The sequence below is a fragment of the Dysidea avara genome, chromosome 5, assembly GCF_963678975.1.
Source record: "Dysidea avara chromosome 5, odDysAvar1.4, whole genome shotgun sequence".
NCBI classification, from domain to species: Eukaryota; Metazoa; Porifera; class Demospongiae; order Dictyoceratida; family Dysideidae; genus Dysidea; species Dysidea avara.
The window spans coordinates 35,441,165-35,465,437 of NC_089276.1; the positions used below are offsets into that span (position 1 = coordinate 35,441,165).

The following is a 24,273-nucleotide window of genomic DNA, read 5'->3' on the forward strand; positions in this document are numbered from 1 at the left end:
CCATGTAAAGAGGTGGTCGTTATAAAAGGTGACCACAAAGTGACTTTACCTATCTTTAGAACCTAATTACAATGTAGTCTGTGTATAGAAGTGGTCTTTGTACAGAGGTGGTCTTTAAAAGTGACACTAAGTGAGGTTTTACCATACAAGCCTATCTGTTTTGATAAAGTCATGGAATACATACTTGGAATCTTAGCTATTATTACGAAAGGTGGTCTTTGTAAAGAGGGTGGTCTTTCAGTGGACCATGAAATGGTCTTATTAGGTCAGCTACCTTTGAGATCTAATTACAATGTGGTCTTTGTATGGAGGTGGTCTTTATAAGAAGGTGGTCTTTAAGAGGTGGCTACTAAACGAAGGTTTCACTCTAGGGTACATCTATATGACGATTTGACCATTTCTGGTTTCCATTTCCACTGTTTCCAATTTCCCAATAGCAAATATAGTATTAGTAACCAAACATGTTCTTAAGCTAGGGCAGGTATGTGCCTGGCTTTAAAGGTACATTATACTCTCACAGTCACACTAACCACTTTGTGTTGTTTTCTACAATGACTGGTGGTTGTGTGATCCAGTGATGTAATGTAATTGTAAAAACTAAAACCCACAATCACTTTGTGAATGTACTACAATATAAATAGTGAGTGAAACTTGCCTAACAGTCCCTCGATATGATTTATCTTGAACAATCTCAGAATTTTTGGCAGGCTCCAATTAGCCTTGAATACACAATACAATGTTTAATTCAAACTAGTCCCACACTAGTGAGTGTTTTAATTTGTGTGATCAATCAGCATGTTATAGCTTTGTATCTTGCCTTAGCAATGCATGCTGTACATAATCTATCAATTACATTACCATGCATTGCTAAAGAAGTGTAACCCAAGCCAACTACTTTAGACCATAAATTACATGCAGAAGTATTTTCTTAATTGTTTTATAGTTTGTTTATCATGTTTTCATATGCAAATTCTCTACACAAAGCATACAATGGTGGATACGCTCCCTTTCAACTTCTCTACACAAAGCTGCTACGTTGCATACAATGGTGGATACACTCCCTTTCAACTGGAGAAGACACAACATTCCTGGTAAGTTACAAGGCTTGGTACATATGTTGTTTTTCAGTTGATATACACCTGTTACAACATGTAGGCTAGCCCCTACTAAACTAGTTCACCTGGTTTCAATTACCAACCACACACCCTTCAAGTAAATATGATGTAAACAGAACGTGGAGCTTGTAAACATTGAAAGTAAACATTGCCCCATATCACTGTTAACTTTTGAATCTTACCATTCCATGTGTTTGCAGAAAAAATTGAAGTCTGTACAGAAGAGTTCATAAAGTTATTACTGTCCTAATCATTACAATAAATAATCTCTTTAGGGGGGCGTCCACAATTTTCAGCCTTTTCATGGGTGTACAAACTGTACTCTAGGGAGAGAGAGTAAAATTGCATGCACCCTTTTTAAAAAAACGCTGATCATGTGAGTTGGCGAGAGAAACCAGTATGGCTCCAGTAAACTGCTATTGCTACTTAAATTAACGCAAATCATTAAACGGTGGACTAAAGTGATCTGATGCTATTAATCATTAAGCTTAAGCCAACCATGAAGGTTGGAAATGGAGCAAACCATGGAGAACAATATAAGGCTATACCAATGAAGTGAGCTGAAGGAGAGACAAAGATAAAGCCCATTGACTCATTTTTCAAACTACAGGTAAGACAGTTATCATCGTGGTAACACTACAGGCTTTATACTTTAATACAGCACTTTTTCTTTAGTCATCTTACTTTACCATAACCACACTGATAAACAATAACAGTAGAATACTACAAGGCTACACTGATGGTTGCTTTTGTTTGAAGGTGTTGTTGTGGGTTTAGGAATACTTTGGCTTTACTATATTGGGTATGGGAGGCTGGATTTTGTAGGTACTAATTATAATTTGTTGACACTACATAGTTGTGGGGGTAGGTATAAACAGTGGACCTGGGGACCAAGGTCCAGGGACAAGGGTACCTGGGGATCCACGAGGATCCAGCTCTTTTTAGAATTTTATACACTTCACTATATTCTATACTTGTACTAGTTACCTATACAAGCAGTGTTGTATGGCCAATCCACGTTTTCCCTGTCACGGTGTCTCACACGCTGTTTATGCGGGGTACAAATTAGAAATTATAAGTACTTTTGAAAAAGGTGTCTACAGTTGACAGCATTAATTTTATAGTCCACCCATCTGCTGTATGATGAACATACTAGTCTATTATATCACCTAGTTAAAGTTTAGAAACATTGTGTGAACAATTATTTTGGGGAATAACAATCGATAGCTAGCAAGTTTCAGAGCAGGAGCATGACAACCAGACCTCATACATCATAGTGCAGTTGCACAGCTAGGTAACATAATAGACTAGTATGCTCATTGTGCAGCAGGCAAGTGGCCTACAAATGCAGTCAGCTTCAGACACTCTTCCAGAGGTGCTTATAAATTCTAATTGGTATAAACATCATGTGAGACACCGTGACAAGGAAAAAGTGGATTGGCCATGCAAGACTACTTGCAGAGGTACCTAGTACAAGTGTGAAGTGTATAAAATTTCAAAAAGAGCTGGATCCTCATGGGTCCCCTGGTCCCCGGGTTCACTGTTTGTACGTACCTGCTCTATATAGTTGTGGCAAATTGTGTGCTGCCCATAGGGAAAGCCTGTCTCTGCAGAGGTACCCAAATCTCCTGACTCCAGTCCACCTCAGACTACGGTGAATGTCCAACTAACTAGTACTGCTGTTACCACTGCCTGTGGTGGAATGGTTTAGTTTGAACATAATTAAGATAACCAAGAACAAATTGTTTCCAATGATGTGTTTTTACCTTCATCCTCTTGGATGCATGTTTGCAAATGTATACACACACTTTATACATTTGCAAACATGCATCCAAGAGGATGAAGGTTAATACTATTGCCCAGTGTGTAGGAACCTTTCCTTCAGGGTATCAGCTTCAAAAGCATCAAATGGTAAAGCTATAAGATGCCTAAAAAACAAAACAATCATACGTAATATGTGACCGGATTTGACAAAACCCGGCTTCGACGCACATTAAAAAAAAAAAGTTTTATTGAATAAATCAGGCCTACATAACGTAATGCAACTATGGTTCAAGTTTGAAAACCGTACGATAATGCATTGCTTCAATACAAGCCGTCATACATTGTGTACAATAATAAAAACTTACTTTCAGGCTTTTCCGCATACGTGAAGTTGACAAATCGTTGACAGCCGCTTCGACAAATCGCCATTCATGACTCCGATGAAAACCGTAATTATGCAGAGCTCAGCAACACGTGATTTTGTAACACGTGAGGTAGAAAGAATGCAATTTTGGGCGAAGTGATGAATGAATCGTTCTATCAAGAAGTGTATGAGCACACTACAAGTAAGGGCACTTCACCTTGATGTCCTTAAAGGTTAGGATTATCATGAGTTTATTAATGAAGCCTGTTTTGGACGACGCGCTTTATATAGAAGTTACTTCATTGTGTCTTTCCTGCAACGTGATTGTGAAGTTATATCGCTGTTTTTTTTACAGGTGTTTATCTTAATGAGATACAATGGGTGACTACTGTCTATTACAGGAATACAGTGAAAGGTAAATAATACATAAGTGTTACAAGCTATTTTAAGGGAGTACTGGGCTGAGGACACACCAGGTCTCGTGCTTCTTCTGAGCAAAACTCTCTTATTTTGTTGTAGAGGTACCACTGCCGTTCAAGCGAAAGTCCTGGTGGGTCGATCACTGCTGGCAACTGGTATTGTGATGGCTTCCAAGTTTTGTCACTCAGAAGATTGATTTCTTTCTCAACAGTGTCGCTGGAGGTTTTTACAAAAACTGATCCATGATGTTGTGCTGAAAATCTAAAATGATGGAATTTAGTGATGCCCTTCAGTGCCGTCGTCTTGGTATCAAAGAAGCTAGTCCAGTTGTAGAACAATACGGAAGAGGTGCCATCATAACTGCCAACTAGCTGAGGGTGATTGACTGTGGCTGACCGGTGCACAACTCCAGCTATCTCCTCCAAGGTGCTTACCTTCGTCCTTTTAAACAGTCGTTTGAAAAGGCCGAAGCACCAATCGGGTGAGAATTTTGTGTGACCTACAAGCAAGAATGATATGGTTATTTCCACATGTAGCCCCGTCATCACTCTCCACAGTAAATATGCCATCATATACCGATTCTTGTTCTGGCCGCAACAATTATCAGCATGCAAATGTAGGTGGGTCTCACCAAAACTATGTGTCTCAAGGTAATGGTGAAGCATCGAGATGATAGCATTGGACCCCTTACCAACATTGAATGCCTCGTCAATGAGATAGTTAACCTGGTACGAGACATAATTAATCACTGTTGTTTATAATGCTGGTATGTACTTACTTGTCTAGGTATTGCCTCACAGCAGACACCAAATACGGCACATTTACGGGGAGTGAGAAAATAAATTGGCCCAGGCTGCATAGGATCACTAGGATAATGGACCTGTTTGGAGAATGGTGAGCATTGTTCATACCTAACACCAGTACCTGCTGGGCCATATCAAAACTATAGTGTACTGTTGTTGATAGTAGCAATGGCCTGCTGACAGTCCCAAATGGTGGAGGCTGAAAGTTATCTCCAACAGTATAAAATTCCTTTAAATTTGTGTGAGCTTTTTGGCAGATCTCCTTGTAAAATGTCCTTTCTAGTGCAACCAATGTCAGGTGGTTTTCAGCTGTTTTTAATACCTGTTGTGTGTGCAAAGTATACAGTAGGTCACTGTAAGACTAACATTGTGATTTACTCACATTGCTTTTTTCACTGGTAGGTCTGTTTACAGTCTTCAGGATCATGGTGTTATTCTGTTGGCAGGTCCAGCACAAATCGCTCATTGGCTTACCAACAACAATGAATGGAAGGAGTGACCGCCAGTACGCACAAAATGTGGTATATGCCACTACCTGCATTCCAGCTGATCTACATGACTCCTGATAAAACTCCCAGATGGTCTGTGATGTTCAAAATAAACGGGAGAGCAGTTATGTACAGTGGAACCAGCTTTTGGCGGTCACCTGTATAGAAAGACCACCTGTCTAAATTTCAAATCCCAAGAGAGAATTTTATACCCTATCAATCTGTCTAGACAAGCCACCTGCCTATTGCCAAATTTTTTGGTTCAAAGGTAACCGTTTCCATGGTTCCACTGTAATTGACACAAATGACATTTGTGTAAACTTTACCCATACCCGTTTGCTGCGACTTGATGGAAGGAGTTTTATATCATCTCTTTTATACCCTGGAATCCTTCCTGGAAGTAACAAGGCATTTTCCTCAGCATAGTTTTGTAAAAATTTCACCATGTGCTTCTTTGTTGAATATGGGAATGAATGCTTTGGTGCCCGTTTGGTGTTTTTGTGAACACGTGTCTCTAGTCCATTCTTAATGTAGTGCTGCTTAAGGTTTTGGTGCCGATCTTTACCAACTGCATGTAGGAAGAGGAAAGTTTTCCGACAAATTGTCATACCGTGGTGTTTGTATTTCATTGTTACTCTACTCCTTTCTGTTGTATTACTGTGGCGACCATCAATGACTGTTGATGTCAGTAAGACTGCTGACTCGATTTGCCCCAAGAGGACTAAGTCAAGCTCATCGTGAGTTAAAAAGTTTGCTTGTGCACGTGTTTGTATGTAGTGCTCAATAGGGAACAAAGTGCTGCAAGGACTGCCATCAGGTTCTACCAAGTCGCACTTACAAGTACGTTCAACATACTTCCTACATTTTGCTACGTCACGTGATTCTGTAATGTTGCTAGGTATGGATGGCTCACGATCGATGGCTACAAGTGATGGAGTTTCTTCATTATGAGGTGGAGTTACCACAGCTGTGGTTTCAGCAAGTACTTCATTCACCACCAATGGCACAAGGCTGTCATCATCTTCAAACAATTCTATTAGTATACACGGACTATTATACACTAATCAGTTTTCCATTACTTATTTACTTGAATTTTAATTTTTTTTTTTTGTGTCAATCTTAACTATGTTTTACCTCTGTCGGAGAATGCATTTTCATCGTCATTGTACACTGCTTCATTGTATGAAGGTGGCATCTGTTTAAGTCTCTCCACCTTTTCATCGGAATTGCTTTCATCACCTAGGAAAATTACAATAATTTACACCTCTCTCTAGTGTTTCCGCTTTACTTTCTGATTCATCATTATCCGTCACTTCGTCATTTCCGGTGAAATATTCAGCAATAAGCGCCTCCATTTCATTGCTGTCACTGTTCTCTGAGGAAACGTATTCTTCGCTGGTGAGTGTGTGAAGAATAGAGGCGATGCTTCTAGCAGCCATGGCCTATCTTCCCGCCGAGAAGACAAACCGATCGATTTGTTCGCCATCCGTGTTCTTCCGTGTAAGGTACAGCTTATTCTGTTATAACTCGCTCTATGTATGCTTAAGTAAGTTGAAACTTCAGAGCAAGATGCGTTTAATAAGTATCAATGCATTGGTGTATTAAAAGGAGTTTTTTTTAAATTGCGATATTTTTGTTTTGCTTTTTACGCAAAATATTAGTTTGTGCGTCGAAGCCGGGTTTTGTCAAATCCGGTCACATATGTATTTTGCAATATTAAGAAGTATCCACATATCTGCTCTGCTATACAATACATCTACATGTGTCAACATTTATATACAGTACTCTTTGGGCTAAGGAAGATGGAGTTAGAGAAAAGAGCACTCTTTGTATGTTCGTAAAAAGGCTAAAAGTTGTGGATGACCCCTTAGTGATTTTTGGTTAAAATTACTCTGACTGTTCTATTAGAGTATATCAATCTTTTCTTTAGTTTTAGATAATATTCTTATATCATGATATATGATGGCGTAGCAATTTCATCAGAAAATGATGTTCAAAACAGTATTGATTTCTTTATATCAGACTTACTTGCAGAGAAAAGTGCATGTTAGGGACTATTTTACATGGTTTATACTCAAATATTAGCAATTTATTACCATGATTTCATACAATTTGTATATCGTGATAATTTATCGTATCATGATAGAAGAAGAGAGCAATAATCGTGATAGGTAATATACAAAATTTGCCATGTCACACAACACTACACTCATTAGCTAATGACAGCTAGTATTATAGCTGGTAGGGAATAATGATGTCACTTTGTTACTATTTTGCTCATTGACTCTTGCACAATACTTATAAGCATTGTGTTCAACTTATAATCGTTTTTCAGTCAAAATCATTGCCAAACTTGATCTCAGAAGGCTAAGTTTGCACTGTACATTGGACATGTCCTCGGACCCCCTAGATAGAGCATGGTGCTTCACACATTGTACAACTAGTTATATCAATCAGTTGTCACTTTTCTTACCCACTCATTAATATTAATATAGCTCTGTTAGCACCTCCTTCTGAAATCCTAGATCCATTAATATACAGCCTCTATTTCTCACACGCAGGCTGCTTTTATCATCACTTATGTAGGTGTTTAAGACAAATAAATGTTAAAACAAATAAATAACCAAACATGATCTGCATGCTTAGTTTAAACTTCTAGCAAAGTACATTATATTCCTACACACTAACGACTGTGTGTTGTTTTCTATAATGACTGGTGGTTGTGTGATCCACCGAAGTAATGAAATTGTAAAAACTAAAACCCACAATCACTTTGTGAATGTACTACTATATAAGTAGTAAGTGAAACTTGACTAATAGTTGTTTTTGCTGAAATATTTTGCAGAATTTTTGGCAGGCTCCATCCAATGAGCCTTGAATGCACAATACAATGTTTAATGTAAAGTAGAAACAATTAGTGCAGGGGCGGATCCAGAGTTTCGAAAGAGGGGGGGCACCTTTCTGAAAAACAGTTGAAGACCAAAAAAACTTGCTGAAAACCAGTTGAAGACCAAAAAAAAAAAAAAAAAAAAAAGGTCACAACAATAATAGCTAGTTATCCTTACCTACTATATCACGTCTGTTATGTAAAATAAAATCCTATTTGTAGCTTCATAGGTAAGCTACACTGCCTCATGAACATTGTGACTGCTTTATTAGAGTAATTGACTGCTCTATTAGAGTATATCGATCTTGTATGCAATTTCTTGAAGGGGGGGGGGGCATTTGCCCCAAATGCCCCATCCTGGATCCGCCACTGCAGTGGGGCGGTTAAGTCATTCACTTTGTGATAAAAGCACCAAATTTGGTGTGGTGATACTTTACTTCATGCATTTTCATTTTACGATGGGTACAATTAAAAATTACAATGGTAAAGCCACCATTATTAACATTTTTGAAAAGCTTTGAACCAAGGAAACCTTACAAATGTGCACTTCTTAGCTCTACATGCATACAACATATAAATGAACATGAAAACATGTTTGCGTGTAGCAAGAACATTTTTATAGTAAATCGCTTGTATTTTTCGGTATAATCATGACCACACACACTGTATGGACCATTATAAAAAGAGCTGCACTTTACCTGAAATGCATTGTAGCCAATATTTTAACAATTACATTGTACTTTGAATCGATTAACACCATGTTTTTTGTTGTTGTGGATCACTGTATAGTAGGGTCCACAAAGGTTTGGGTATGGCACATGAAAAAACCACTCAAAAACCACCTTCATTTTTCCCTGACGAGGAGGAGGTAGTATTGGCTAGGTAAAACCATATAAACCTATAATAGCCTTCAGATCAACCCAAAACACTTTTAACAAGTTACTATGGGATTTTAAAATAAATATATTAAACAGAATTTTCTAGTGACTGACTGACTGACTGACTGACTGACTGACTGACTGACTGACTGACTGACTGACTGACTGACTGACTGACTGACTGACTGACTGATGCCTTCAGACAAGCATAACTCGATAACGGCTAAGGCTACTTAATGGCTTGATTTTTTCACTATTCAAGGTTGTACGTACAATGCATTCTTCATGGACTTACCAGTGTCCTCCTTTGTGTCCCATTCATCTTGCTGACAGTGCAAGGTGTTATTGATTTGGAGGTAGTGCAAGATCACTTCCCTTCGTAACGAAAATCATCCATATTTTCCATAGTAGCTATTTTAATTGCAGAGGCACCTTTTGAACAGACCTTGATTCATAATGCTGTGTAACAGGCTGAACATAGCTGACAATGAAGCATAATAGATACTTCACTTTTCAAACAACAATTTATAGCTGTACCATTCCTTCTTTTGATGTGATATGCAATGTAGGAATTTTAAATTTGAATAGGGACCACAGTAGAAAGAAAAGGTAATGAAACAAGGGGGGTTGCTTATACATGTAACCATACTGGTATAAATTTATCTCTACTTTAGTTGTTTCAGGGTAGCTTTAGCTATAACCATGACTAAAGTAGGGATAAATTTGCACTAGTATGGTTACATGTGTACCTTGTTTCATTGCTTTGTCTTTCTAATGTGGTTCCTACTCAAATTTAAAATTGCTAATTTTTCCATCTACTTGTGTTAATTATGGATGCTGGCTACCAGCACACATTCAAGATATGGGAGTATTAGTGTTCAGTGATCAACACATAATAGAATGGCACAGAGTTACATATAGTGCAACTTATAGAGATGGATTGCTTGAATAAAATCAATTTGTGGATGGAAAATCTGTTCTAGGCACCATGAACAAGCTCTGCACTACCAACCACCTTTTGAACAATAGGTTAATACTACTTCTATTAAGCTGGGTAATGCAAAGGAGATGCTAGACCCTAAGGATTGATTTGAATGAAGATGCAGTCAAATTATTTTAATGCTAAACAATTAGGCACAGAGGCAAACTCGCTATTACAGCAAAACTTGTTTAACTCAATAATTGGAGCCAAAACACTGTTTAAAACAGCAGCACTCAAAATACGATTGTCAACTCTCTGCTAGGTTGTTTATTGTATGGCAGTCAAGAGAATCAGCTTTTAAATTAGAAATGCTTTAAAACCTCACAAAAGTTGCTCTGTACTTTCTGCATCGATCATCTGGCTTAAGCTTACCGAATCCTTGCATTAGGTAATGAATCGAGTCTGATCTGCTGTTGGTAATATCAAGATATTTTGAAATATGCAGACAACAATCTGATACCATTTTTGGTTCCCAATTTGTTTGCAGATGTTGCAGACATTGTATTGGATCTTTATTCTTCAAACAATAGGTTCATAAGGCTGGGGGAGGTTCCAGAAGATGTGTGTTAAATAACACAATTACCTAGAACTGGTCTACCTATTGAGTACCAATAATACTAAAGAAGAGAGATATCTTTGCTCCAAACACAAAATGTAGACATTAACCACAAAGTAATTTATAGCTAGCTACCACTCATCTTAACAGAGATCTTTCAACAACAAAGTTAGCACTGAATTGATAGCAGAAATTGAACATTGGAACCATGAAGTGACTGATACTACACTGTTAATTCCTGCTGCTCATGCTACAAGACATGGTCCACTAAATATGGACACTGATGTTCTAGTTTAGTAATTGCCCCAGCAAACGATTTGGGTTTGACAGAGGAATGGGAGTTTAAAGTGATTGTGCTCTGAATGATGAGATGCTTGCAAAGATGTAATATGTTGTTTTGCTTTACTTAAAACATCTGAAGCCAAACAATGTAATGGAGCATGCCAAACTTCTTTGTCAACTGTACATATAGTCATAAATATTTCACCAACAAAAGAAGCATTACTTCAACATGTAACACATGCAAAAAGGGTTGAACAGCACAAGTTGGCTTAGAAGCATTTGCATAGTGTCCTTGGCAAGACCTTTTGAAGTTGCAACAAAACTTAGGAAGCAATCCATTTTCAGACAGTTTCCATCCCCATTCTATATATTCAGGAAGAAATGTAACTTCTTGTTAAGTAAATTCAATGCTTGTCCCCAGATCTCCATATACAGGTATGATATATCACTTCATAAACTGCATCCATTGTAGCAAACAATTTATGTAAATTAATGTAAGTGTGTACTGATCTATCATTTTTGAAATAATACTGCCCTATCGATGGTATTTAATGGTTTATTTTCATTGTGTAATAATCCATTAAATTAAATTATATTTGGGTGGTACCCATCCTGCAATGATTCAGAATGCCTTACTCTACATCTCCACCAAATCCCATGCTTTTATCATAAAGTGAACGTTCCTCTTTATTTTTGAGGCTTAACCACTGCACTAAATGTAGAGTAGTGATATAATTTACTGTTTTGGCTGTTTCACACTGAGTAGGGTTCCCTTAAGTGGTTTGTCCAGTAGGCATAAAAACTTTTGTCGTTTTATTGATCAAGCAATAGTTACACATCTTTGGTTTTGCTTTATATCTCCATGGTATTTTTCTCAATTCCTTTCAAACCCCCAAAAGGCACTCCTATGATAGTTTTTTCCACGAAGCGGTTTACCCTGTAGGCAGGACAAGAAATCATTTTATTTTTGTGTGAATAGTTAGTCATAACTCGTAAACATTTCACCGGATTCACACTAAAATTAGTACTAGGATTCACTTTTGAACCCCTTTTAGGTGTGTCAAATTTGTTTGAAATCGGATAGCGTGTTTGTGTTTATAACAGTTTTCACAAAGTGTATGAAAAGACTAAGAAAATGTGAAGAAAATGTGTGTATTGATTTCAATAGTATAGAAGAATTGGAGTAAAAACCAATGAGTTACAGGGGGTAAAAAATTGTAAATTTAAACAATTAGAATAGGGATCGATCGAAGATGTGATTTTGAAAAAAACTGCGTAAATAAGAAAGTAATAGGGATGGTGATTCACAATACTGCTTAATACATCGATACAAGCCAAGCAGCTTGATTTGTGTACATTGAATTTAAGAAAGCCGAAATAGGAATCTTAAATTCAATGTACACTAATCAAGCTGCTTGGCTTGTATCGATGTATTATGAATCACCATCCTATTACTTTCTTGTTTACGCAGTGTTTTCAAAATCACATCTTTGATCAATCCCTATTCTACTTGTTTAAATTTGCAAATTTTACCCCCTAGTTTCTGAGTTTTTTCATGTCCATGTAAATGGACAAAGCAATCAGTGCGTGCCTGTATGTAGAACTAACTATACTAGTAATGACTGCCATTCATGCAATAAATATATGCAGTAGTGAAATTTTAATAGTTTTGTACAAATGATTTATTTTTGTAGATTGACAGTTTGACACACAATTGTAATGTGCTTTGTAGTGAATTAACACAGTCTCTGTAAGTATGCACACATCAACACATATATGGAATGTGTTTGAGGGAAGTTTCCCACTGAAGCAATTTCTTTATCGATTGTTCATGGAGCCTTTTTCTAGATGGTACATAGATAGGTAGTAAATATATAGCTACGTGGCTACAGTCGCCCATCAAATAATTTCGTAAAGCACACTCACGTAAAGCAAACTGCTTTAAAATACAAATTATACACAGAAGTATTTTTTAAACTGTATAATAGTTAGTCTGTAGTGTTTTCTTACGAAAATTATTTTCCCAAAGCCTCGAGGCTGTCCTTCATTTTTGATCACATACAAAGGGGACATGCCCTCTTTTCGATTCGAAGTGTTACGCTGTTTCTGGTAGCTTACAAGACTTGTTATGTCAATTCTTGACTGATAAACGGCTGTAGCACCCCTTAGGAAAGTGCCCAGTAAGCGGTTTCAGTGACAGGCCACACCTCCTTCACTGATGCGATTTGAAGAACTCTAAAACGTTCAGAATTGAATTTCAGTGAGCAGCATTTATGTTTGATGCTTAGTTTATTACATCTTGATGTATTTTAGTCTCGTTAGTTGCTATAAATGGCATTTTTAAAATTGCTATACTTTATGGCTTCTTGAGTGAATGGCGTCTCTTGCTCTATATCTTGCAATCGCCTTAGAGAGTAAAGATTTTAATGCCACACAGACTTGGGTAGGAACGTTTTTAAAACATGCCGAACATTTTTAGTGCTGATATCTACTTCCTGTGGCCTATAGACGTGCGAAACAAGAAGAAGATGGAGAATTGGAACTATTTTGAAAATTTAAAAAAATATATGAAACCTCTTCCCTTGTGTTTACTACTTCTTGGTCAGTCTTTACAACATTAGAGGAAGGTCTGGAAGGTTTTTGAAGCACTCTTAAAGCTGTGTGTTCTATTAGGGAGTTTTAATTTTTTTGCCTCAATCCCTATTATGAACCACGATACATGATGATGCAAAATACACACACTAGTGAGTGTATTGTGTGACCCCTTTAATGTTCCCACACTGTGTTACAATCTGTAATATACAATGAGGAGGAGTATTGTCAGTAATATTCTGATAAGTTTTGTTGTACTGAAGTGTTATCATGATAAGTGTGACTTGTAATAGTGTCATTTCTTCTGCTATACATGTCCAGTGTAATCTGGGGTCATATAGCTCATATAGTTCCACACTGATAGTGTATGTCATTGTATTGATATTGTGTCTTTCAGGTAGTATAGCTACTAAGAACTAGTATGGCTGATCCAAGGCCATGTTGTGTGACAATGGTGTTGGTGTGACCTGTGGGATGGTGTGTCCAACTAGTGACTTGTGTATGGGTGTTTGTAACCTGTATGTCAGCGAGGAGGGACCCATCAATATTGGAGGATTACAACAGTTTACCAGTGAGGTTAGTGTGTAAAACTAAAATTGTATATAAATACACTTGTGAAGCATTTCAGAAGCTTTTCTGCTGTTTATTTCAATCTCACTGATTTAGTTAATCAGTTAGAGTAGTTAATAGATACAATTTGAAGGAATTTTAAGTTGAAGTGGGGATCAAAGAGAAAAAAGTAGTGATACAAGGGAATAGTTTAAATGAGGTGAAACAAGGAAGGTTACCTATACCTGTAGACACACTAGTGGACATTAAATCCATAAACTTTAGTCTATAACTAAATTAGGGATTAACTGTGCACTAGTACCGTATTGTGAAAAAAAAAATTTGCGGTAAAAGTTTTTGCGAAATCTGCAAATATCATTTGAATTGCCAAAGTTTTTCCACCAGTTTTTTAGCAACCACATGAGTATACATTGTTGAAATCCGTCCTGCAATATTTTAAACCACTACCAAGAGATAAGAAAGGAGGTACAGTTCATTGCACTGTGAGGGATTCATCCAAACACTTTGCTATGTGTGATAGGCTGCACTGCTGGAGCCTGGAGCCCGAATTCACTGTATTAACAACTAAACATTGCGTTTGACATTCACAACCATCGAATGACACTTGCACATGGTACTGTTACATATACGACATAGCACAGTCACTTGCCCCTCAACAATTTATTGTTTGATCAGATAAAGTATAAATACGTTGTAGTTGTAACTTTATTGCTTTAAAAAATGCATAAATTAAGGTGGAGTACCCATTTTCAAAAGTGTTTACTGCCAAAATGTTTTGTAGTTTTTTGCCAAACCTTTTCTACTACCAATGTTTTTATAAGATACGTATATCTGCAGGTATAGGCAACCTTCCTTGTTTCACATCTTTTAGCTATTTCCTTGTTTTGCAAATTTTCCATCTTTTTGATCTGTAGTCCAATTTAAGATTCCTAATTTTTCCTTCTACTTGTGTGTTTGTGATTTGTGGTGCCACAAGACTAAACCTCAGACTTTGAGGTGTCAACACCAGCCTACTTGTGCCTATCAGTTATGAAAATGCAAAACGTAACCTTGTATACCAGTGTTATTTTGACTTGTGAGATGCAAAAACATTACAGTTTTAATGGTACCTCCTGGTACATCTACCAAATCTTAAAGGTCTATGGTATACAAAAATAAAATTATTTAGATATCTGTGTGCCTACCAGAACATACTCTGTAAAGAAATAGTCAGGCAATGACAGCTGGTGTTGTTTACCATGAATTAACCAGAGTTTGACTAGGTGCTGATATTAGAATGTTACTTGCGTCAACAAGTAGTAATCCCTCTAGTTGTTTGTGCTATCTAAACAAGTCAAGCTGAACCAAGTTGATGTTGTATTACTTAGGTGCTAATATTTCCCTTGCTCAATTGGCAATCAATAATGTCAATCAATAATGTCAATCAATAATGTCAATCAATAATGTCAATCAATAATGTCAATCATTATTTATGTGTCTTCTCCCTGGAGTTGTACTTCCTACATGTGGTTCCTTTTTTAGTGTGTCACACAATCTGTTAATTGTAGAGGTTGTTTGGTAGCCTAGGAGACCACATATGTCATTTTTCAGTTGTTTTATGAGAAATAGTCATTAAGAAAGATATTCACAATTTTTCGGGTACTTTCTTCAAGATATTCACAATTTTTTGGGTACTTTCTTCATTGAAATTTCAAACCAGATCAAATAAACTGCCTTATTAAAGCAAAGCTTGTCAACCAGGAAGTTAATACTGGCTCTATATAGCCTTCATTTCTCACATAAAGGCTGCTATTATATTGCTTATGTTGGTGTGGAAGGCAAACAAATATCAAATACAGTATTAGTAACTTAACATGTTTTTAAGCTAGGAATTAACCAGGTATGTGTCTGGCTTTAAAGCCCATTAAAAATACATTATAATCTCACACACTAACCACTTTGGGTTGTTTGTACAATGACTGGTGGTTGTGTGATTCACTGATGTAATGTAATTGTAAAAACTAAAACCCACAATCATTTTGTGAATGTACTACTATATAAGTAGCGAGTGAAACTTGACTAACAGTTAGATAAAGATATTCATTAAAACTGTACAGAATTTTTGCCAGGCTCCATTCAATGAGCCTTGAATACGCAACACAATGTTTAATTCAAACTAGTCCCACACTATAGTAGAGGACCTGACTAAGTTATGTATGTGCTTCATTTAGGAGAACGTATCTCAACTGCTTTAGGTTAAATTGACCCCAAGGAACAACATGGGATATGTGCCGAAACCTATATCCGCTGCAAAATATGTGAAACTGACCACGCCTTTTTATCACATTGACTCCTTAAAATAAAGCATTGTTTCTTAAATTGTTGGAGCTACAGATCTTTTGAGATTTTAAAAAAATGTTGAAAGTGGTCCTATTTATGTAGGCAATAAAATAGTGCATATTGTTGACTTAAATATTTCATGAGATAATGGCAATAACTTCACAACTAACCCATTTTGTACAGCATGTGCAAACAATAAATGGTGGACAAAAGCATGCCAGAGGTTAACTTGCACAAACTTGTTTACATTCCTTTTTGACAGCAATGTCACAAAGCTGTTTAATTCATGACAGTTTGACAACATTTCTTGGTATAGGTGGATTTCATATAGAGAAGATTGTGTTGGCTTGTCTTGGTTTGTACTTGGAACCATCTGGAAGTAATTTTTGAATGGACAGTGTGCTATGGTACTGCTACAAAGTCTTTACATCTGTGATGGTGGAGGAATTTCTCTCCAAATATCCAGACAGGCAAATGGAACTAGAGACAATGCAAGTCAACTGTGAGTCCAAAGAACTCTTCTGTGAAAATCGGATCACAGCTAAGCAAGGTATTTATAATATCCTAGCAGCCTTTGAACAATACCATAAGGAAAGAGCATTGCAGTCTTAGTCCTTTATTAACTGGAACACATATATTTCTGACCTGTTCCTAATTGTCAGGGATTTAAACAATTTTATGTGCACTGGAGATTTGGATTCTTTGCCTCAGTGATATAGAGCAGACAATTTCACCTTTTGGGCAAACAAACTACTCTTGATGGACACCATTATTCCTGCACGACCGTTATCAACTAAATGAAAAATTCCCACTTCTCTACAACTCCTACATTAAAAGCTGATTTGTCATGAACAGAATAAAGAAAGGTAGTGGAGTCAGGCACTGGAGCAGTGCTACATAACAGGTCTGCCAAAGTAAATGGAGGAATAATTGGAGTCGCCAGAAACAAAGATGCAGTAACTTTGTGGGGAGTCATAAAGCATTATAAAGATCAGTATGTTGACCTCCTAAAGATGGAGGATGATGTTCAAGGAGAACTCTCACTTCACCATGACTTTAGTACAAACACTGCATCACTGCATCTACAATGGTTAGGATGGTGCAAGACATAGAGCATCTCTTGAAAGTTTGTAATCCTCTAAATAGTCTAAAAGACCAGGTAGTGCTGAAGAATATTCTTACTGGATAAATAATTGTGACTAATGTAAATGTAGATAAATTGCTCTGCTGTATAAAAGAAGGTAGTTTTTGCTTGTGCTAAATTGAAATCATTGTCGATACACTCAGTAATTAAATATGTTAGCCTTAAATTTGAATTCTAAAGTAGACACTAAAAACGAGACAATCAAAGCTCTAATTATGTTTGTAGTAAATTGAGTATGGGTGTCACAGGGGATTTACTGTTGAGGAGCTACTCCAGCATGAGATTACTAATTCTGCATTCTTTCTGGTTGACAAGGATGGTAACTTGAAGAGTGATAATCTCAACACACTGAGCTGTTAAAATTATGCCCACCAAAAGATACAAAAGGACCAGAAACCTCCCCACTATAACCAATGCTATGGTTATTGACTATGGCCTTAGTGAGAAAGGTTTCCTTAAGGAAGCTGGATCCACCTGTTAAGGAGACATTTCATGATTTTGCTGACACACATGACGTCTATGGTTACCAAAGCTGGGCACAACTTGGATGAAATTTAAACTATGCTTATAGAGAGGACAGTATCAAGGATGCAGAAAAGAGCCAGAAGGAGAAAGGCCACAGAAATGATATAGTTCTTGATAAGATATTTCCATGTCGAAAACTCCAGTTGTATTAGACAACTTTTGGTCATCTTCTGTTAGTAAAACTGCCTTCCAGGCATTCTACTTATGTTGAATGGCTGATATCACCAAGGAAGTAAGCTCGGTATATCACCACAGGCATGGATGTTGTCAACTGAGTAATGTTGTCAACTGAGTATACTTCTCTATTTCCTTGGCTGAACTGCACACACAAGGAAGCTGATGCAGGAAAGTCTTTAAGTCACCAGTCAGGGCTTACTTCCATGTTCCATCACGTTGTTATCAGGTGATACAGATGTCTTTGTGTGTTTTAATTGGAGAAGTTTTGGTCTCCAAGAGCCCTGGCTGATTCGCAATTCAGGAACAACACTACCACTTCACAATATCTGCAGAGAGCTGGGAGATGAGCTGACACGGTGCCTTCCTACACTCCATGCACTGACTGGGTGTGACACCACTAGAATAACAAACAAGCATGCAGCACTCAAAGCCATCCACAACCCAGAACATTATTCTCTGATTGTGAATTTTGACTGTCCACTACTCAGTACAAATGGCTGAGACATTCTTGGTCAGGTGTTTAAATCAGGAGACATTTGATGACACGTGCCTTGCTGCATTCAGTAGCAATGCTCTGAAAATGGATTTTGAGAAAACTCCTTGCGCTTCAGCAAATGAAAGAAATCACATTCACCAAGCTGATTATTAACGGTAACTATGGTCCAAGTAGTGCTGAGCGGTTTTGATATTTCATAGACGGTACGGTATTGTCAACTTGATATTGCGGTATGACTAAATTATTTGCATGCTTGATGCTATTTTAGACCTACAGTACTAGATTTAGACACAGAAATAACCCTAAAAATTTCAGTAAACGACAGAATTGTGTTGAAAGCCAATTGCAGTATATTTACTGCAGTACATATCCATTCATATGTGCTGTAAGTAGACTTCTTCACACAGGATGTTATTTTAGCTACTAAAAGACTTGTGTTTTCGAATTCACGGTATTTGTGGTAGTTAAAAATTGGACGGTATCAAAAACAGATACCATGGTTTAACTAAAATATTGTCACATTGCTCAGCACTAGGTCCAAGCTTCATTTAGAGATGCCACTTCTTTAATTTATAAAAGCTGAAACCTTTGGTTTTGAAAGAAGAGACAGTATCCTGGTCCCTAAAGTTTTGAAGGGACAAAAACAAAGCTTGAAGGTTTGCCAAATCCCTGCACATGCAGCAAGTGTGCTCGGATAAGATGTTGCTGCAGGGTATGTGCTGCAAATACTGCAAATGCAAAGCTGCATTAACCCTATCAATGAATGAACAGTATCAATGAACAAACAGCTAGTATAATGAGCCCTGTCAATTGTTTTTTTATGCCAGAATTATCCATTTATGATCACTTACTACTTTGTATTATACATGAACTCTTGATAATATATTAGCCATGCATATTTTCCTTTTAATATATAGTCACATGCAAGTGTTCTACAATTCTAGGCTTTACTGTCTAAATGTGACCATTTTGAAGACTGGAAACATGTCAAAGAATCTGTAGCATCAATAGATATAACTATATTTTATGTAATAAAAAGGGCATGGTCAGTTTCACATATTTCGCAGCGGATATAGGTTTCGGCACATATCCCATGTTGTTCCTTGAGGTAAATTTACCCTAAAACGGTTGAGATATGTTCTCCTAAATGAAGTGTATACATAACTTAGTCAGGTCCTAGACTACTAGTAGTGGTGTGCAATATATTGAAAAAATATCGACATCGCTATAATTTGTCGATATCATTATCGTATCGATTTGTATACTGCTTTAAGAGATTCTATATTTACCGAAATACTGAAGAATATTTCGATAAATACATACTCTGTAAAGAAATAATCAGGCAGTGACAGCTGGTGTTGTTCACCATGAATTAACCAGAGTTTTGACTAGGTGCTGATATTAGAAAGAGAATGATGTTACTTGTATCAACAAGTAGTAATCTCTCTAATTATTTGTGTTATATAAGCCAGCCAAGCTGAACCAAGTTGATGTTGTGTTACGTAGGTGTTAACATTTCCCTTGCTCAATTGACACTCAATGATGTCAATCATTATATATCTGTCTTCTCCCCAGAGCTGTACTTCCTGCATGAGGTTCCTTTTTCAGAGCGTCACACAATCTGTTAATTGTAAAGGTTGTTTGGTAGCCTAGGAGGCCAATATATCATTTTCCAGTATATCATTTTCCAGTTGTTTTATGTGGAAATAGTCATTGAGAAAGATATTCACAATTTTTTGGGTACTTTCTTCATCGACGTTTCAAACTAGAACGAATAAACTGCATTATTAAAGCAAAGCTTGTCAACCAGGAAGTTAATACTGGCACTATATAGCCTTCATTTCTCACATACAGGCTGCTTTTATATTGCTTATGTTGGTATGGAAGACAAATACCAATTATCATACAGTACGATAGTAACTGTATAGTAGGGACCACAAAGGAGTAGGCGTGGCCCACGAAATAAAATCACCCAAAAACCAGCCTCAATTTCCCTGATGACAATGAGGCAGTATTGGTGAGGTTAAACTAAGCCCAAACAAGCTTTCAGATTGACCCGAAACACTTTCAACAAGTTGCTACAGAATTTTTTTTTTAAATTTTATTCAACGGAATTTTCTACTGACTGAGTAAGTAGTAAGTAAGTAAGTAACTGACTGATGCCTTCAGACAAGCGTACCTCGATAACGGCTAAAGCTACGGGCTTGATTTTTTCACTGTTCGACGTTGCTTCAGCCCGACAGGTGCCTTTTGGCATACCACAATACGTACAATGCATTCTTCATGGACTTACCAGTGTCCTACTTTGTGTCCCATTCATCTTTGCTGACAGGGAAAGGTGTCGATTTGGCGTGAGCACGTGATGGCTTCTCTTCGAAATGGAAATCGTCCGTATTTTTCGTAGTGGCTATTTTGATTGCAAAGGCGCTTTTCAAGCAGTTCTTGATTCGTATTGCTGTGTAACGGGTTGAACATAGCCGACAGCAAAGCGTAATGGATACTTCACTTTTCAGTTGATAATTAATAAAATTGGGGCGCGGCACCATTTCTTTAGGTATGCGTATATAGATTGTAGAGGTTCTTCCGGAAAAGTTCTTGATTTGTATTGCTGTGTAACGGGTTGAACATAGCTGACAACGAAGCGTAATGGATACTTCACTTTTCAGATGATAATTGATATAGCTGGGGCATGCGGCGCCATTTCAGATGCGATATACATGGGTTCACCAGTCATACGAATAAAATTATTTACAAAAAAAGTTAACAAACAAGTACACAGAATTTTCAACTAGAGTAGGGACCATAGCACATCGATAAAAAGCGCTGAAACAAGTTGGAGTAGTCCATGATATTAAATCACAATAAAACAACTTATAAGAAGTGTTATATCCTTACTGTGCATTTCCGTTATGGTATCTTGAGCACAGTAGGGATATAACACTTCTTATTGTTTTACTGTGATTTAATATCATGGACTACTCCAACTTGTTTCAGTACTTTTTATCGCTGCGCTATGGTCCCTACTCTAGTTGAAAATTCCAAATTTTTTGTGTATTGTAGTATTAGTAACCAAAGATGTTCTTCAGCTAGGAATTAACTAGGTATGTGCTTGATTTTAAAGGCCCAATTATACTCTCACACACTAACCACTTTGTGTTGTTTTGTATAATGAATGGTGGTTGTGTGATCCACTGATGTAATGTAGTTGCAACAACTAAAACCCACAATCGCTTTTTGAATGTACTACTATATAAGTAGTGAGTGAAACTTGACTGTGAGTGAAACTTGACTAACAGCCCCATTGTAAGGTTTTCATTATATACTCTACAGAATTTTTGGCAGACAATGTTGAATACGCCGACACACAGTCGTGACTTAGCTTTAACATTGAAATTTATAACACGAACCATTTTTTGCTCAGGTAGGACCATGTTGTCATAATTGGTCCACTTGAACCATTGATGTCGAACATATTTGGTCCAACCTCCAAATATTTTGTTAAACCACTTCATGAGTAAACAATGATAATGGCCAAAGCATTAACATTTCTCAAACAACAAGGTTTTGTTTGAAAGCCATCATTTTTGGGTGATGTATCTGATGAGTTCTGATCCTGTATTTAACTGGCTTTATGGGAGCAGTGGTACAAGGAGTGGAAGGCTTTATACTGCCAACTAAATATTTTCTGTGTTGATTTGTAATGACTGGTGGTTGTGTGATTCACTGATGTAATGTAGTTGTAAAAACTAAAACTCACAATCACTTTGTGAATGTACTACTATATAGGTAGTGGGTGAAACCTGACCATAGTACATTTGCATTGAGTTGAATCCTCAAAAACGATTAATAACATACAATTGCTACATTGCATGGGCCTCTTGTATTGTGCAATACATAGCGCTTCTTGATCTGCTAAAAATATATTAAAAGCGCTTCATTCGAATGTAAGACACTCCAGAGTTGACACTGTAAAGTTTTGCCATACATTTCCAATGAGGAAGCCTCTAAAGTGCAGCCCTTAGATGTTCATGTTGACATGTTTGTGGTGAAGCCAGACGTCACACTCCCGCCCTCAACACGCATGATTTTACCATCTGTTATGTAAGAGGCTGTAATACACTTTTGCAAGAAAAATAAAACAGTTTTTGTATGTGTAAAACAGAGTTGCATGAGTAGAAGAGCTGGAGCCACTGTTGCATTGTATTTAGAAGATAAGTGGTCTACTCATGTTCAGGGAAAAAAAACTTCTCCAGCGTCAAAGAGGAAAAACCCAAATTATAGCAGCTCAAAATCGCAGTGGTACAAGGATTGGTGTACCTGCAAGTGAGCCAAACGACATGTATTTTACTCCACATTTACCACACGGCTACCCATCGTCTTCTATTCCCATTTAGTCAATTTGTTATTTTAATCCTTTTCTCATCACTTCACCACATGTACACAGCTTTTCCAGCCAGTGTTTTGTTTTTGAAGTCACAATCCTACCAAACTCTAAAAGTTTCAACAACTGAAATATTACTGTTTGTATGAATTTGGGCTGATAGTACCTGTAGTGACTTCCAAACACTCCTGCACTGATCAAATATACAAGGGATGGTATGTTCAACTTCTGCTAGCGTAATAAAGCAATAATATATTTTATTAAAGCACACACTTCATCTGTATTTCATGTACTTCACACAGTTTAATCCCAGCTACCCGATGACTCCTGGGGAACAACGTCAAGTTGTAACACCAATGCTGTAAATGTCAAACAATCTTTCATCAGATGAAGTAAGCCCAGAAGAAGACTTGGACCCGCTGCTGCTGCTAGTAGAAGAGTCATTACAGGTTTTTGCAATTGAATTTGTCCCGTTTGCAATTGAGTTCGTCGATTTTGCAGTTGAATTCGTCCAGTTTGCAATTGAATTCGTCGGTTTTGCAATTGAATTCGTCGGTTTTGCAATTGAATTCGTCGCTTTTGCAGTTAAATTCGTCCGTAACAAGAATGGCAGCTGGAGGAAACATGAAAACATGATGTAGCAGCTGCTACAAGAACTTGTTCAAGTACAACAGTAGTAAACAACTCTTTATAAGGCAATAGTTCTTCCTCTACAGCCTATCCAGCAACATTCCAAACTCTACTACGCCATTCGCGATGGGTATGGTCACTCGCGAGCAAGTTAATTAACTTGTCAGACAGCTATCAACTTCGCGTACTACCAGCTCCAATTACTTTCTAGTGTCTCAAGTGTAACTCTCCAAAGCATAAATAGTTCATCTCTTAATGAGAAGGTTGGTTTCTTTGAGCCGTTTTGTTTATGACGAATTGTAATGCAAACGCGACGAATTCTATTGCAAAACCGACAAATTCAATTGCAAAACCGACAAATTCAATTGCAAACGGGACGAATTCAATTGCAATACCGACGAATTCAATTGCAAACGGGACGAATTCAATTGCAAATGGAACGAATTCAATCGCGAAGGCGACGAATTCAATTGCAAAAACCTGTAATACCACCATCGCCATCTTCACTATCACTGCTGATGTGGATGAGGAATCGCTCTAGAAGTTCTTCATTACCCAAGTCTCATTCAAGTACACATCTGTTGTACCTCGTTCGTCTTTAATATTTGTGATGCTGATGGACTATGCAGAACTGCTCATAGTATACCCTGCGTAAATGTGTAGTGGCATTAAAGTACACCAAACCGTTGCAATGCTAACCTCTTGTCATTAATTGTCTTGTACTTAAATCCCATATCACTTAATATTCTTTAAAACTATGTCTACCCCCAGAGAAAACACCATCATTCTTAAGCTTGGCCTAAGACAGAATACGTGACAAAGTTCCAGGGTTCAAAATTTAACTTACCAAAATCTTAGAGAGTGATAGATTTTCCTTCCTTCCGTACAATGAATGGATCT

The 24,273-nt window shown here is 37.3% G+C and overlaps 2 long non-coding RNA genes across 7 annotated transcripts; one reads left to right on the plus strand and one right to left on the minus strand.

Moving 5' to 3' along the window:
* Positions 1-3,174: 3,174 nt before the first annotated feature.
* Positions 3,175-6,077, plus strand: LOC136255961 (uncharacterized). 6 transcript variants are annotated; one of them, XR_010701240.1, is made up of 9 exons: positions 3,182-3,476; positions 3,599-3,658; positions 3,763-3,818; positions 3,875-4,144; positions 4,200-4,391; positions 4,450-4,557; positions 4,869-5,691; positions 5,742-5,794; positions 5,853-6,077. It is a non-coding gene; the product is annotated as an uncharacterized lncRNA (long non-coding RNA). The 6 variants fall into 6 exon arrangements; XR_010701239.1 differs by having other exon boundaries at positions 3,183-3,445; XR_010701242.1 differs by having other exon boundaries at positions 3,175-3,445; positions 3,763-4,144; positions 4,913-5,691.
* On the minus strand, positions 4,595-6,633 carry LOC136255962 (uncharacterized). Its single transcript, XR_010701244.1, has 3 exons — positions 6,243-6,633; positions 4,849-6,193; positions 4,595-4,788 (listed from the first exon to the last, which is right to left on the minus strand). It is a non-coding gene; the product is annotated as an uncharacterized lncRNA (long non-coding RNA).
* Between the last annotated feature and the right edge of the window lie 17,640 nt (positions 6,634-24,273).